Raw genomic sequence first — 14,999 nt, 5'->3', positions numbered from 1 at the left:
GTGAATAGGAGGACATTTTAAGGAATTCATCAATTTGAATATTCGTAATTTAGACAGAATCTCTTAGTTTCTGTTTTTCTTTGAAACAAATCCCTATGACTTTTGTTTTTCCCTAGCTGTATTTTACTTAAACCTTGCACAAGCTATTTAATCGTTATTAAACATATTTTTTTAAGTTTACCATGAATCATATCAGCCTGATTTCTTGTCTGTGGTTTGGTAACTACATTTTTGTCACCCTTCTAAAGTGCAAACTTAGAATTCATGCAAAATGTAATGTTCATTAAACCCTTTTCTAATTTTTCCCCCACAAGTATGAGAATTTTGAAAACATGAGTGAATTTATTTATGCTTGCTTTTTGTATAGGTAGGACTTAAAAATCACAGGTTAACACAGGCTGGAAGGATCCTTATGAGGTCTCCAGGATTATCAGCAGTGTGGAATTTCATCTTAAATATCTGAGGCCAGGAAGAGAAATTCCATCAAAAATACAGAATACAGGATTTGTCCACTTAAAACCTCTTAAAATATGATCAATTTGCTGCAATTAGGGCTAGGAACAATATTACTAGCTGTAATAGTTCATCTTTCCTTATGAGAGGATAAAAAGTGAGTGGAACATATCAATAGTGATGCTGGAAAAAAACCACCTCTAGACAGAGCTGGATGGAATATTTCCATGACCTCTATAAAAAGTCATTTCTGCTTTCACACAGGGAGAAAAGTAGCTTGGAGTGGGGCAAATCCAGTTTTACTTCTTAAAATGTTTCACATTTGCTGCACTGATTCAGCTGAAGTCAATGCAGACTGTTAGCAGAAACAAAATGCTTTTTGGTGTTTCTTCTGTGGTAAAAGTTAGGCACACTGGATTATAAATCCTATTTTCACTCCTTGTAGTTCTTTGCAGGGAAACTAAACCTTGCAAATCAGCTCCAGTACATGAAGGTTAACTACGCTCATGATTCACATCCTATTTTTAGCCATAAAATATAAGAATATAAATTGGAAATACCAAAAGCATCCATTGGTGATTTAGCTCTGCTGCCTTTAAAGTCAGTCTTCTAATTCCCACTGGACAAAATAAAGTTAGTTAAATCCAAAGCAATTGCAAAAATCAACTCAAGTGTTATAAAGTGCATGGTTACTCACTAGATCAAAGGAGGTTTTTAAAACAATTCTTAGGAGAAAGGGGTCGACTTATTCTTTCATTAAAAATAATGGAAAATACACACTGGTCCCTACTGCAGTGGAGAGATACCAGGTTCTTGTGTATATTTGTACATTCTGGGGAAATGGGCCTTGTTTGACTAAACTCAGCAGCTTTTTCCCGTGTGCTACCTTTTAAATGAAAACACAATCCCTGTAGGCAGTTTCACAACTTCCCTTTGTCATAAACTAAAAGATCTCTATACAATTCCCATTAAAGACCAAACACCAATATTCCCTATTTATGGTCCCTGATGTCTGTTTGATGAGTGAGGCTTTTTCTCCCTCTAGGAGACCAAACCAACACAACCCTCCTGTGTGTGTATGTAAGGGACATGATGGCCAATTGCCAGGAGATGCATTATCATGGACAGCTTCTTAAATTATAGCCACTGGTGGTTTCAACCAGAATTGGAACTCCTTCTTCTGGAATGTACCTGTACACGAGAAAAGGAGAGCTCTGCTTTGTACCACTCATCTTGGATTCTCTCTCTTCCAGTTTCTAGCTTGTAGAATTAATATTTAAGACAGAGATTTTCTCCAATGATATTCACTTGATTTACATAACTTAAGTATCTTTCAGGCCTGTGTAACTATCAGAAAAAATGCAAGATCAAAATTTAAATTTTGCAGTGGTTAAAAGTTCCAGAGGAAATATATTTTTTTGCTGTTACTCTGAAGGCTCAGGAAAATCAGAATCCACATTTGAACAACACAAGCTATTCCACCCTGAATGCTCCTAAATTTTGTCTAAAGAACCCAAATCTCTGCTGACAGCAATAGGGTTCCCTCTGCAGGCAGAATACCCTGGCCAGCAGTGCTGGGTGCCCCACCACACAGCCCAGGCAGGGATTAAACTGGAATTCAATCATGAAACCTGTATAAAACACACTGCAGAAATTCCAGGGTGAGAAAGCTTCCCCAGTGCACAAACCTGTCCCTATCCTGTGGCTGCAGGAGTAGGAGAGCAGAGGTGTCACCTCCATCCCCCACACCTCAGGGCTCCCTGTCCTCCACTGACAGCAGCATCCCAGCAGAGAATGTTCCACCAGGAGCTGGAGTGAGGGACTGAGCTCTTAGAGATGGCTGCAGGGCTGGACAAGGTGATGACACCCTGCATCTTTATGGCATCAGCTGACTGGAAGGATCATATCTCAAGCATTTAAAATGACCAAAGGTCAAAGACATTCAAATGTCAAAAATAAAATGTGTTAGAGTAGAGCCAGCGATGTCTCAGTGAATAACTCAATGGATTCTCCTGGATTAACTGAATTCTTTTTTCCATTATGTCAATGTTAGTTGTTAAGAAACAATTCCTAATTCACTTATTTACATTTCTAATTATCTACATTGGACAAAGAGATTTCATTTTCATCATGTTTTAAATAAATGAAATACTCTTGTTTTATGATTTACTTGGAAAATACTGCAGATGTTTACTGAATCCCATTTGAATATCACCACAGAAGTTGAAAATTTCCATCTCTCCTGCTCAATACCTCACAATAACCGTTCATTTTTCTGTGCTTGTCTGTATATAGAGAATTTAAAAGAAATGTTTCACTGCATTCATAAAAGGACTGAAGAGTATCATCTTGGATATAAAGAAAATGAAAAGTTGAAAGAAGTAAAAGCAAAGAGTACTACAAATGAATGAATTTAAAATTTGTCTTATGTATTTACTGCAACACCACAAAAAAATTCCCACTTCCTTGTAGGTATTTTTTTATTCTCTAACTTCATCTTTTTAAAAAGATTGTTCTTCAGCTGTGATGCTTTGACTGTGAAAACACTAACAAAAAGCAATTCCACCCAAACAAAACCTATACAAAGTACCGACAACTCCTCAACTGTTAAAAATGCAAGAAATAGAATTTTCTTTTCAAGGAAAGGTATTCAGATAAAGAAAAAAATGCAGGAGTGCTATTTTCCTTCTTTCTGTTCCTTTTCTTTCTGTAATAAAAGTATTTTATATTTTTGACCTTCTATACTCATATGTTCTTTCATTTTCCTTTTTTTTTTTTTGAAAATTCTCCAATATGGCTGCACTTACAGCATCATGGAGTTTCTTTATTTGACATAGCTATTTCATTTCTCATTAAAAAGCAAACTGAAAACATAGTCAAACCTCTTTCACTCAATGAAAAGGGGTTAGAATAATCAACTAATGTGGAAAGTTTCTTGCATCTGAGTTTTTCAGTTTCTTCAATACAAACTAAACATTCTCAGCTGTGAAAAACCAAAACATTTCCTGGATAACTGCAAACAAACCAAGGTTTCCAAGCTGGTTCTGGCATGCCAAATGTCCTCAGGACCCATGGCTAGATCCAGATGTGCAGTGAAATGAAGCTTCCCTTCATTAATCATCTCATTTTTTGTACCTTTATCAGCTTACAGGATATGCAAATAACTAACAACAAATATCATGGCACACCTAATTAGAGTTTAAAAAAAAATTAGGGGCTAAACAGATAATATACTTTTAAAGGTATATTGGTGAGAAATAAAGCCATCTTCAGAAGATTTCTTGTCCCATTTAGTCATGTATAGCTGCTTTGGGAAAAAACTTTGAAGTGTCTATTCTGCCAGTGGAAGGCAAAAATATTTTGTTTCATCGTTTATTTATACTTTTAGATGGGGAGCTGGAATTAGTTTTCAGTAAGCATTGGCAGAGGAAACAAACTTGATAACATAACTGTTCTTGCCATCTGCACATACTTCACACATTGTCATATAGAGTCACTGGGATAGGAAAACAAACAGAAAATCGCCGAGTTCTGTGTGTTATGTAAAATGCTCTGCTTGTCAGAACAATTCAAGAGTGCCCTCACCTACGCTGAAGGAAAGATGTTAATCTAAATTTGACAGAAGTGTCTGCAAGAGGTTGGGAGGATTATCTGTGAAGTTTAATAGTAGCAGCAGTTTAGGACATATTTAGACCTTCTCACTTGCACGAGGCAAACTTCAGGAGTGGAACAAGCCATCTGCTTCTGCACAGAACGGCCTTTAAAAAGTAATCTGTCAGGCAGTGCTTGACTCATTCTCAAAACCTCTTCTGATGGAAAGCCATCAGCTTACACCACCTGAGGTATTGTCTCCTGTGGTGTCAGAGAAGGAGGCTCACTGGTTTCTCCCAGGTTCCTCTGCAAGCGCATTGGCAGCAGCACCTTTGGGCAGTCTGCTGCCTTTTGCTGACTTCTCCTGAAATCCACACCTTCCCACTACCAGCAGTCTGAGGGCTGTCTTACCTTGATTCTGATCCTGCAAAGAGACCAAAGTCAAGCTCAAGCTTACACTTGAATCTGAATGGTTACATCCATTTTACCAGATTCTGGAGCAGTCTGGGTGCACTCTGTGCCCAAATCCTTCCTATATCAATGAAAGCTCTCCAGCATAAGATTTCTTTTTTCCCTGTTTCCCTCCACACTCATGAGCAGGCACTGGCATCACACTAGGCCCTCCTAGGAGAGAAAATTCAGGGTGGGCAGCAGCCATGGTCATTTCCAGTAGGGTTTCCCATCTGACCAAATGGGGTACAGCATCCATCCAGCAGGACAGGAGACACACCTGCCCTGCAGCCAGGTGTTAGAACCACTGCTGTCAAGGACAGCACATCCCAGAATGTGTTAACTGTGTCACTGTTACAGTGATGCAGAATTTCTATAGGGGGGGAAAAAACCAACAAAACAAAAAACACCAGCAAAAACAACATAACACCTAAAGTTTCATAGAAACCTTTAACAAACAATTAATTTTTGAGAAAAAATAAACATCCCACACAAAGGATATGTCTTATCACTCCCTGCTGGGGTTGTAAAATTGTCAATCAAATCAGATTAAGCCTTATAACATAATAGCTACATATCATTGTTTGCTAACAGGCTGGAAGTCATCTGGACTAGTAGTAATATGCAAAAAAAAAAACAAACCCAAAAACCCAAAACAAACCAAAACTGCCTCCCAAACCTAATCCTTCACAGTGCCATAAAATAGTCAAATAGACATTTGAGAGGAGATCATGCAACTGAGATTATTCTAACTCAACAACACAGTTTTTGTCCTTTCTTTCTGTCTTGAGGTTAAGCAAGCTAGCATAACAGGTATTGTACACATCACTTAAAATGAACTGCCTGTGCATTATGTATTCTGGGGGAAAAACCAGAAAAGATGAGGAATATATTTGAATACTAAGGCAGAGTCACTTCCACCCCAAACTCTCTTCCCTAGAGAAATATCTGGCATCTTTAATAAAATACATTCCTAGAGGTTAATTGAACACACCTTCCTGCAGCTTGCTTAAGGAAAAAATATCTCAGTAAATATATCAAGATGATAAAGGAGATATATTTAGAAATCCTGTGATGTGAAAATGCAATCACAGAATCCTTTCAAACAGGACAAGGGAGAGCTTCTGAAGAGACACTTGGAGGCTTAGGTTCCCACAGGAAGATTGCTGGAGTCTGTGTTATCAGCATTCCAAGCCAGGGGGGCTTCCAGTGCTGACGTTCCTCTGACAAGTTTGGTTATGGCCAAGGAAGGTGGGGGGAAATGTAAAAGGCTTTGGGAGGGACACATTGGATAATCCTTTTGTTGGGATTGCACTCAGAGGATGCAAAACAGAAGAAATAGGAAAACTATCAAGAGATAACAGTTGCCATCCTGTGCTTAATGCAGAAATTTCATAGATCTTGTAGGAGCTTCCTTGTGTCCCTACACACATTGGTCAATGTCCTCTCCTCCGATGCGGGGGCCAGCTGCAGGAATGAGAACCTCCACAAAGCTGCTTGCTGGAATTCCAGCCATGCTCATGGGGGTTCTCTTGTCCCCTGTGAATGCAGAGAGGAGGAGCCCAGTGCTCTCACTGACAGCTGGGCTCCAGCTCAGCACTGGGAGTGCAGGAGGGAGCCTCGGACTGAGACCAAAGCAGCTGAGCACAGGGGCAGCACCCAGCTCGCACAGACAGGGAGGCTCACAGCACCTGGCCACGAGGGGCAAACTGGGCAGCTCTCAAACATTCATCTCACCTGTAATGGGACACTGGAAGTGTGTAAAAGCTGAGAAAGGTAATGAGAAGGTGGCCCTTGCACAAAGTATTTCCCAAATTGCTTCTGCCCATGTGAATGGAAGAGGAATGTGAAGCCACTCCTGACCACTTGACTGGTTTTAAAATGTCAGACTATTCAGAAAAGCAGCAAGGAATACCTGACATACAAAATTCAATAATCCAACTATTTGGCCTTGGAGCAGGTGTTACAAATTTTTGTACTTGAAGATTGCCACAGAGAATGTCCAAGTTTTGCAAAAGACTCATGGATTGCAGCCACAGCCTTACAAGGTGAAATGGTGATGGAAATGCTGCAGACACACACAAAGAAAAAAAAGAGAAATGGACAGTCCTGGAATAAAACCTCTATGTTTTAAAGCTCATGCTAGATATTGCAAATTTGTAGCTTTTTCAGAAACTATGGAATTCACAGATAACATTCCATCATTTTAATTATCAACAATGTAAAATGAAGTAGAAGCAGGAAAGTTAAGACATCTAAATACAGAGATGATACCTTCCTTTCTTTTGATTTTGTACACTGAAAGGGGCTCACATACTAAAATGTACATCAGCCCTCTCTGCACTTAAATAAATAGTTCATTTTAGAAGTCTAAGAAAATATATTAAATGCAAGCTGGGGCCCCAAAAAACGAAAATAATTCACTTTTGGGCTCTCAATTCACCTCAGTGTCAGCAATAACAACAAAAAAACATCTCTGTGTTCTTAAACCTTCTTATCAATTCAAGACTCCACAGGGATCAGCATCCTGCACTTAGAGTAGGTAACAGAAACTAAATGCTTCCCACTTAATAGGGAGATACTTTGCAATGTATCAAATTACTGCTGGAATATTAGTTTATTACTTGCATCTACCACACAAGATTAGGGCATGATGTAATCAGGAGGCAAAGCCTTCTCAGGAGAAAAAGAATTATCTGTGTACTTCAGTCGCTAGCCTGTCTCTTGTTTCTGGGATAACTCATGTTTTGATGCACTTAGTTGGCTGATCTAATGCAAAACATCTTGAGGAACACAGAACATATGGCTTGGGAGGTTGAACATGTGTAAGGAAGGAGAAATTAATTCTTCAAAAGTTCAGCTGCAATGAAACTGTCACAAATGATGCACTTCTTATCTATTAAACATGTCACTATTAATGTCAAAACAACTCAAAGATACACTTAAACACAGTGAAAATGCTACATCCCTTGAACAAAAATCCATGCTTTGATGAATTTAATACATTCATCATACAGAAGTGTGTTATATACATAAATGCATTTTCCTTGGAAAATTAACTTATTTCATTTTTAATATTAGATATGGATATGATCTTCATAAAACTTGCTAGTGAATTCCAGCTGCCTTTGCCTCTGCATGCCTTCCCCCACTAGAGAAGAACTCAAACCATATTCATACTTCAAACTGGACACTAGTCTTGCACTGTTTCACAAATATAATTTAAACCTCTTACTAACAAAAAACAAAGTTATCAAAATATGTTTAAATCCTAAATCCTAAATTTCAAAGAAAGGCTATAGAGATTGTTAGCAAAGCCAGGAACGGCTACAAAGACCATCTTCAGTTATAGCTACAGATATGGCTTGAAGTGACAGAAAAAACTGATTATGAGCACTAATTCCATTAACTCTCCTTGCCCATGGTGCCTCTGTTTCTGAACCAGAAACATATTTTTCCTGGTTTGGCAACAATTGATATGAGGAGTATGGTGTTAGGATGAGGTTGGACTGGCTGTAAAAGCAGGGCTAACACAGTCATGCCCTCTGTTGTGCTGCCTGTGGTACCAGAGGAAATGCAGAGACCCTTTCAGAATCTCTTTGAAGCACTGCTGGAGTGGAGAGCTCTGCTGGTGCTGCTGTGCAGTGTGTGAGCAGGGAATTTATACATAAAACTTTTAAACAGAAAAATCTTAACCTTTGTGGTAAAGACTAAAGGAAAGCTATGAGCCCACAAGACTGCCATAAAAGTTCTGTATTTAATTCTTTTGTGTCGAAATTGAAAAAAAAGACCATGTGTGTTTCTGAAAGTACTAATTATTTTGCCAGGTTGAATCACAGCTGAGATGTATCACTGTCATTAACCTCATTGTTAATAGTCTTTTCAATAAATTATCACTGGGTGTTCCTTACAGCCCTTTCAACTTAACATAAAAGAAAATGATCTATCAAATTTAAAGGCTTATGAATCTGAGTCTTAACACAGAGATGAGCGAAGCAGCCCTCAGGGGCTACAGCGACTTGTGGACTAAAATGTAATGGAATCAAAGACAGTTCTATTGCAAGACAGAGGGAAGCACAGCCTGGGATCTCCTGCTGGATGTGGCCACCACCAGCATCTGCAACTCACCCTGGGCTGCACAGGAGGGGCAGGATGTGCACACAGAATTTGAATTTTTAATAGCAATAGATGCATTGCACAAATGGAAGACTCCTGGTAAACCCATGGTTCAGCCACCTCACCCTTCTGCAATCTCACTCCCCTTCAGCCTGGACCTGCTGCCACACGGCCCCTCCTGCCCCAGCCCCACCTCCTCCAGAGCTCCCTTGCTGGCTCCCCAGGGCTTTCAGCCCCCAGCTGCAGAGGAGAGTCCTACAAACAAAGCTCTGGCATCAGCATGGAGGCAGGAGAGGGGAATCTGCTCACAGAGAACCTCCCCTCTCCTAATCCCCTGGGACTCAGCCTCTGAAGGGAATGCAGGCTTTGCCAGCAGGGGCAGAGGCTGTGACAGAACATGGCCGCTGCACACAGTGGGTGCACACCGACACCTCGCAGGCTCTCATAGCCATTCTAAGATTCTCAAAAATGCCCAATATAATTTTCTCTTTAAGTGCCTCAGCTTTAGAAGCTATTCCTCAAAGCAGATTTAGATACTTGCTGATGACAGGCAACTATGGGGAATGTGGGGAGATTTTGTTGAAATCTTAAACTTCTCATTGTTTTTTCTCATAAATGCTGCTATGCCACACACCTTGTTGCTAAAACTGTCATTTGAAAAAAAGTCCACTATCTATTTCATAAGTGCACTTAGTCTCATGGAAGTTATAAAAAGAATGACCTTACTTGGGAGGATGGGGGAGGAAATCAATGTTTTAAGGGAAGATCAAAAAGGATTCATGTTTTAATTAGTCTCTTAAGTTCTACTGATAAACTAGTTTTGGGATGATTGGAGGGTTCTGCTTTCCTGCTCCCTGCATACTAAGACGTCCTTTCAAATATATTCACTTTTATTTTCTGTTTATTTTGGGGCAATACATCCATACACAGTTTGATAAGCTCTATCTTTTCTAAGTTTGTTATTTCCTTAATCCACAAAGAGTTAAAATACTAAAGCCAAGAATTATTTCATATGTGCAGACCTGCTGAATTCTGACATTTTGCTGAGGATAAGTACAAAATGAGAAAAAGGAAAAAAACCACAAAACCAAAGACCTCCAACTTTTAAGGCAAACACTGAGTCTTCCCTTAATCCACAATTGTTTCCCAAATCTGAAACTCTTGCAAACTGTGCAATAAAGTGTGCATTGCTGAGCAATGTCCTGCTCACCAAAATGGGAGGGGTTTGCTCTGCCATAGTCAGCGTGGAATGCTCACCACATCACAGGGATGGGATTTGGGCTCTGACCTCCTGAGGATGCCCAGGCAAAGCTGCCTTGGGTCTGGCACAGAGTTTTCACCAGGGAAGGGCACCAAGGAAATGCACTCCTTTGCAAAAGAGAGCAATGCAAGTTTCCAGCTATAATTAGACAAGTCATGGAACTTTTAATGAACTGTACTCATTAGTGATACAGCTAACCAAGGCAATTAAACCCTCTTACTATTCTGGTAGCTATAAGACTGATTATGGTGTTCTCTTCTCTTCCCTTTTTTATAATTTTGCTTTTAACAATTAGAGCAGCTGCAGCAACCCAAACTAAAAGAAGCAGAGTTTTGTTGTGAGCTAATAAATTCTACTTTGTATTGCATACAGATCTTAATTATGCAAGATATTTTAATTTTTCACAAGGACATAGCACTAAAAAAGAAAAGATAAAAGAAATAAATTATTTCTGGAACATAAAGCAGACAGACTCTAGGTGGCAAAAACAGATAGCAATAAAAATGAGGAATATTTTGAAATTGGCTTTAAGAAAGATAATTTTTGAACCTGTAGTAAGTAAAAACAGGAAAAGAGTGTCTAACAGTGATTTAATTTCTTTCTGGCAATAGACTAAACAAAGTCTGCTTATTTTCATTTATGAAGTATAAAGTTGTAGTAGTGCCTGCTAAGCAGAAAAAAAAAACCCAAACCAACACTAACTTTATTAAGGTAAAATCATTACTGTTATTTGCAATTTGGCAGTCCACAGACCCCTGGAATGATGTTCAGTCTGTTTCTGCCCTAATGTATGGTAACAATCTTCATCAAGAATTTATAATCTGAGGGCAGGAGGAAATGAGAGTATCCATTGTCATTGCTTTACAGAATAACAGTCAAAAATCCAAGATAGTAAAGCAAATACTCTCCAACTTAGGTAGGCACTCAATTCTCCTTGAATAAATTAAAATTTTTAACTTAAGACTACATATGCTGCATCTCTGACATGACTCCTCAAGCCTAAAGAGGAAGGGAATTAAGATCTTCTTGTTGCATATTTCCTTTTTCATCTACCACTCTAGAGCTAGAGGAATTCAGAGATGAAAATACTCAGACATTTTACACAAAAAAAAAATTAAGATATAGTATTTTCTAAAAAGAACCCTCTATAAATGGGTGTTGATGTTATTTCACTGGACACTTGGCTATATTTGGCCACTTTGGGCAGAAAAAATATTAAAAAACTGCACCCAGATAATGAAATTCATAGAAAATACAATTGAAAGACATGTGAAGCTTGCATTTTTTGAGAAATACTAGGCAGAGGTACCCCACATGTGGAACATGTGGAAATAGAGAGTTTCCCAAGTATAAATTCATATTATTATCATTTATTATCATTATCAAACATCTCAGTTTGCACACTGCCATTTAATAAACTCTTAGTAAGATAGAAAAGTGTTTTAAATTTAGATGGAAAATGAGGAGTATATTTCAATTTAAACGAACCCAGAGAATACCCACAGACAGGTATGTAACAAGGCTAATTATAAATCTCCTCTCTAGATGCAGTGCAGTTTGTTCCCTTCCTGAGGCTCCTGGGTACAGAGATGCACAGAGAGCAGGATGCCTCCTTACAGACATTGTCATCACACTCCAGAAGTGCACAGCAATTAAGAGAGGAAGGCACCAGAGTTTGAGGCAGAGAACAAAAGCTCAGCAGCAGCAGAGTCCTGCATCCACAGGATTGAGCAGCCTGGAGCAGCCAGAGCCTTGTGCTAAACACAGATTATTATCTGCAAGACAAACAGGACCTTTTTGAGACCTTTTTTTCTCACTACTGTGATGCAAAAAGACGAGGTGAGGACTCATCAGACCATTGGTCTTTTAACCCACTCATAAAGGGAGCTGAGATAACAAAAAAGTCAATACAAAAATTTAGCAATAATAGGAAATAATACTTTAAAAATATTGTGTTATTATTTATCCAGCTGGGAGGGGATCTCAGTTTGTTCACGTGCCAAGTCATTGAAGCACCACTGGACATCCAAGGACACATCTGAGGCAAAAAAAACCTGAGCATTTGTTCAATCAGAAGGGGAAAAACCACATCTCCCTTGACTGGAGGTGCACTGGAGCATCAGTGCCATGCAGGGGTGCACGAGACTCTGGTGTCTACAAACACTGAGGCAAGTTAAAACTACACGTCTGCTTCACTAGGGAAACACTATCTTCTCTCATGGCATTAAAAAATAAGGTTTTGGTTCTTGGTTTTTTTTTCCTTCCACTCTATTAATATTCTATGTTAGTTTAACAAAGGATTCAGATTCTTTGTTAGTTAAACATAAGTTTAGCACTCATTTTACATCTCTGTAAACAAAAACACTGTTTGGGGACGTTTTTAAAATAGAATTCTTTTCCTAAAAGGAAAATGATCCTTTTTTATAAAAGGAAAAAGAGATTCAGTAATTTTACCACACTTGTGCAATATTTAATTTTTTATTCTAAAATTTAGAATTATAATGTATTATTCAATATTTTCCTTGCTAGAACTGTACAGAACAGGCAAATTTCCTGAAACCAACAGAGAGGCTCCATTTCAAGCATTTTGCTGAACATGCTGGTTATACCTTTATGTAAATTAATCAACAGGACAGCTATTCTTTTTAGTTTTGGCCACATATGTATTTTGACTGAATTTTTTTTAGAGATAACAATAGAAAGCACATCATGTGAGATATGAGGATGTTTTAAATAGCTTATATCAGAACTAAAGCATTTGCTAATCCAGATACAGACAGGCAAATTCTTTCACACAAACACATTTGTATTTTTTTCCCCCAAAGGGTCCTCACAATGTGTGAATATTTCATATGTGAAGAATATGAATACTGAGTGTTTAAACCATAAGCAGGGTACTATAAAATGCCTGGATCTGAACTGAATGTACTGGGATGATTCACACAATCAGCCCTGCTATTGTGCAGTAGATTAATTCCCCTGAAACTCCTGGTACCAACCACTGCACATCCCTTATGAAAAACACATAAGCCTGACACCTCTAAATTTATACTTTATAATCTAAATAATGCTCAGGCTAGGGCTCAAATAGTAATCCCCCAGAAAATACACAGCTGTGCACTTGTCTAAGGAAGATAGGCCTGAAATACCTTGGGGTAATTAAGAACCAGTGGGTTACCAGGGAATACACATGACAGACAAGAAAATCCAGATCACAAACTGCACCCTTAATGAAAACCCAACAAAATGGTAATGGCACCTGAACTGCCTTTTTCCTCAGCTTAGAGAGGAGATAATACTGAGAGAGACTAGGCAAAAATGTATCACCCTCTTTTTTGCTGTGAATAAATGAAATACCTGATTCTGTCCTATAAATCCATTTAAGAAGCTAAAAAAAGAAAACCAAAACCAACCAAAAATAAAATGTCAAAAATTATGCCATAGATTCAAATAAATAGCCCAACACTCCCCAGCTGGTGTCTGAGATATCAAAAGCCAGAAGGGAGCAGAGCAGGGCTCAGCAGCCCAGGGATCCTCAGCCTGGGACTGTGGCAGTGCATGGACCAGAACAGAATTCGCAGCCCAAGGGAAAGGAGTGGCTGAAACCATTTTGCACTCTGCTGAGATCAAGGCAGGTCTCCAGCTGTTCTGTTTTGGGAACTTTTGAGGTGTTTGTCCCAGCTACAGGTACCATGGCAGAGTGGTGTACATGGTACAGACCTGTTCCTACCTTTGTACCAGTGGCCAGACTCACTCTTGCAATTTCTTGTCCCTCTGCCCCATCAGGGTTTGCCTGAATCCACACCCACGTGGTGTTACCTACAGCCACCTGTCTCTGAAGTGACACAAACTTCCCAATGAGAAATCTTCCTGGATATATCTGCAATACTGCCACAAGAGAAGATCCCAGAAATACACCAGCCTTGCCCCTGAATTACTTCTTCAAGTTGAATACTTCTCATGTTGTAGTGCAAAATCAGAGACAGAAGTGTTCATTCATCTGTCATGCAACATAACTGTAAACTTAGAATAAAGATATGCAACATACCATCTTTAATCATGTCTAATTAATACAGAGAAATCTGAAAAGGCAGAGCAATCACATATGAAGTTTTCAGAAGTCATTTTCCTTACACTGCTCCTTTTATTTTCTAAAAATAAGTAGGAAAGGAAATTGTATCACATTGTCAGATATTTTAGATAAATCTTCCTTATTCTGAAAGGTCAGAGATCATCTCACCATTCTTTATGAGGGGTAGAGTGCTAAATAAGAGAAGAAAGGGTAGATGGAAGTATGTGCTTCAGTTCTCCCAGAGTCCTGAGTGATAAAAATTACATTAGAAAAATTTCTTCATGCAATATTAAGCTGCTGCTCTACACTGAATTGTCATCTGCAGCAGAAAGAATTATCTATTGGCTATGATTTTATTACAGAAATTACTACTGTGTTAGCTCAAACAGATCCAACAATGAACTGCAGTCTGTCACCATGGATTTTGAAGCCTTTGGATTACAGCCTTTGAATGATAGCTTGGTGTTGGATTTTTACTAATGTTGGGCTTTCCTTGAGTGCACATGGCTATACTAAGTTTATTTTCTAATCATAAAAACCAAGATGACATCTTTAAAACAAAGGAAGTTTCATCCTTCTCTTCCTATCTGGTGCTAATGATATTTAGTAATGAAAATCTGGTTTTCAGTAGCCTCTAAGTATTAGCAAGTAGTATTTATTATAAATAAGAACAGTGTAAAAGACATGGGAAAAGAATGGATCACATTAAAGTCTAGGTGGATATTGAAGAAGGTTTGCATGGATCTTGTGGAAGATAAAATATTCTAATGGCAGCTTGAATTTTGGCATGTAAAATCAGACAAATGCACATGCAGACCATGACACGCCATGGACTCCAGGAAAGCAAATGCCTCAGCAGCAAAGGAGATCAATCATTTCCTCCAAGAACTTCCTCAACAGAAGCTTATGTCCCTCCAGAGTGCTTGGCCCCTTTGGACCCATGTCACTCCAGGTACCCAACACCGTCTGGAAGAAATCTCCTGACCCAACGTTTGCAAAACCAACAACTACAAACAGCACTCTGAACTCCTGATTTAAGAAGATACATGAAGTTTT

Source organism: Agelaius phoeniceus, chromosome 10 (assembly GCF_051311805.1).
Source record: "Agelaius phoeniceus isolate bAgePho1 chromosome 10, bAgePho1.hap1, whole genome shotgun sequence".
NCBI classification, from domain to species: domain Eukaryota; kingdom Metazoa; phylum Chordata; class Aves; order Passeriformes; family Icteridae; genus Agelaius; species Agelaius phoeniceus.
This window is presented reverse-complemented; position numbering follows the sequence as displayed.